Here is a 2,830-nt window from a genome sequence, read left to right as displayed (position 1 = left end):
TGTAAAATCAATAAGAAAAAACTTTACATTTTTCTATAAATATTGTTCATTTGTTTTTTTTTTTAGCTTTAAGTGTTTGACAAAATAAAAGTTCTAATTACTATTTCTGGTTCTTCCATAAAAGTCTAGTAAAATGTCTCCAAAAACAGTTAAATCTAATGAAGTGATCAGTAATGTTACTGTTTTGTGCTCATATCAGTCATTCAGGGCTGATTCATGAAGGAATTAGGAATTGACCAATTTTAACCATCTATTTTACATGAGTGTCTGAAAGGACTGAGCTTCTTGACTTTTCATGTTGCTTCCATTTTAACCTCAGCTACTTTTTCACTCTTTCTGAATATGTTCTTGAATTGAACCATTTTCTGATTAGTTTTATTCTTTGTTGACTCAGCTAACGTAGAAGTTAAAACAAGTAAAGACACAAGGGATGAAACGTGTCGAGGCCTGCCTATTACTCAATGGCTAAAGGATTAAATTTAAATAGTTTTATTTTTTGGTTTTGTCTACAAAATTTTGAAAAAAAAAATACACTTTTTGACTGTCAAAATTGCTCCAATAAGATAACTCCCAAAGAGCTGTGAGCCAAAATGCAGCTGACATGGATCAACTGTAGGATCAGATGTTCTTCTCAGATCTGACATCAGATCTTTGCTGATTCACTTTGACCTTGATTTAATAATATATTTCATTTTCTTTAGATTTTAATCTGTAGACTTTGTTTTAATGCACTACTTGTCTTTTTCCTGACAGTTTTGAAGAACGTGCTGTATGATGTGACGCTGTTCCTTTATAACTTTGTACATATTTATTTTTGTATGTTCTTTATTGCAAAGTTTTTGAATTTGAGTTTTGTATCAAATTAATGGCAGTGTGAAGTTATTTGTCTTGAATAAAGAAAAACTGACAGGATTTCCTACTTAACCGACAATGAGAGAGGACAGCACTCTGCTGCTTTATCTCCAGCTGCCTTTTTGTATTTCACAAGTAAAACTGATGAAAAGTTGATTATGTTCTAAAACTGACCTTTGGTGTCTGATTGTTGTATTTCTTTATTTTCCTGTAGGAAGATCAAAAGTCTTCCAGCTGGTTGGAGTCAGTTTTGGCTTGTTGTGCATCACACAAATAACTCTCAACGTTTATTTTCGGCAACGTTCTGGTGAGCATCAACACACTGTGTCCAGCAGAGCCCCGTTTCAGAAAGCAGGATAAGTGGAAATCCTGAGTCAGCTCTGGGGTGACTATGTACATATCCTGAGTTTTCAGTTTCAGAAAGCCAGGTAGCAGTCATCCTGAGTTAACTTACCCCCACATCTTACTCTGTAGCAGGATTACTGGAACATATCCTGAGTTAGTCTGACCTTTAAGCTGAGATCTGGCATGAGGAAAGTGTCAGGCAGCGCATGTCCTTTTCTAAAGGAGCCTGTAGATGTTGGAGCATAATAATCCACAGAAATGTATGTCGGGAGAGAGTGATAAGACCAAGATTAGATGTCTTGTCATTTCTGGATGAAAATCTGAGAATTTTCAGATGTTTTTAATTGCTCAGGTTTCAATCTTTTCCTTCAGCTTGTAGCTGTTTCACAGGAAGATTTAGAGGCAGAAAAATGTTAATGTTCAAGTTACATTTCTCTCTCTTGTGATGTTATGATCAAAGGCTTAAATTGTTACTGTCGTGGAAATGATTTACCAAGAATGCAGAAACACGTTGGAATAAATGCACAGAAAGTCTGCGTGTATGGTCGTCAAAAATGATTTAATTCTGAGCAACAACCCAGCTGTCAGTCGATCAGGAAATCGGCTGAGTTGTGACTGACGCGTCAGCGGAAAGCAGCCAATAATATACATCATGATAACATCATATGACGTGCTTATAACCAATCACAGATCGCCAACTGTAACTGGCTAGCCAATGACAGGGCTCGTAGCCCAAAGAGTTTCCTACTCAGACAAGAGAGGTCAGTCCGTTGCGGAGTCCTGACGTCTGGGCAAACAGATTGACATTGATCATAAGATATATGAGTACTGGACAGCGTCAAGGTGAAACAGATAGATAATTAGTCCATAACACTTACAGAAGTATAGCCTAACCCTGACCACAAACCCTAAAGCTAACCTCACAGGTACCTACCTGACCCTTAAACTAACCTAAACACAATTCACACCTTGGTCCTAAACCCAACCCCCCAACCCACCAATGGCATTTAAACCAAATGGGGACTCAACTTTTGTCTCCAAATGCACCAGTTGTCCCCAAAGGTAGGAATTTTGTCTTAAAATTGCCCCCAAATGTCACCAGAAACCCCCCCCCACACACACACACACCCTTTTATCCACTTGAATAATTGTGAAGAATAAAAGTTTAGATTTCTGTGAAATCACACATTGGCTTAATCAGCAATTATCTGCTGCACAACTCATTTTGTTTTGCAGCAGCAACAGCACTGTGTTTTTTAATTTCATTTTTTAAATATATGTTGGTATTCTCTATATGCCATCATTAATATTTTTAGATCCAGCGTGATAAATGGACTTCCGGTCTTCTTTTTTTCTCCTGTTGCCATGGTGAATCGCGTTATTTGACTTCCATTGATGAGGGATTTGTGCTCCAACTTAACTCAGGGGTAACTTGACTCAGAATTAAGTTATCCAGTTGATATCATCTGTTCTGAAAGCAAAAATCCTGAGTGAGCAGGGTAAGTTGATTCAGAGAATCAGCGTTAACCCAGGGTTTGTTAAGCCTGTCTTCTGAAACGGGGCCCTGGTGTCACAAAATCAGAGCGATGACAACAGACAGTTGTCATAAATCCTGATGGTTTTATTATTATTA

At 37.5% G+C, this 2,830-nt stretch overlaps 1 protein-coding gene across 1 annotated transcript in view; it reads left to right on the top strand.

Annotated features, from left to right (window-relative positions):
* The first annotated feature begins 1,076 nt into the window (after window positions 1-1,076).
* Window positions 1,077-2,830, top strand: part of LOC106526889 (WD repeat-containing protein 87) — a 4,012-nt gene continuing 2,258 nt past the window's right edge. The window contains exon 1 of the mRNA XM_014021605.1: window positions 1,077-1,159. The gene's annotated coding sequence lies outside the window, so the exon portion shown is untranslated. The remainder of the gene's footprint in view (window positions 1,160-2,830) is intronic.

The sequence above is a fragment of the Austrofundulus limnaeus genome, unplaced genomic scaffold (genome assembly GCF_001266775.1).
Source record: "Austrofundulus limnaeus strain Quisiro unplaced genomic scaffold, Austrofundulus_limnaeus-1.0 Scaffold299, whole genome shotgun sequence".
Lineage (NCBI taxonomy): Eukaryota > Metazoa > Chordata > Actinopteri > Cyprinodontiformes > Rivulidae > Austrofundulus > Austrofundulus limnaeus.
The sequence above is the reverse complement of the archived record's forward strand: the minus strand, read 5'-3'. Positions and strand labels throughout refer to the sequence as shown.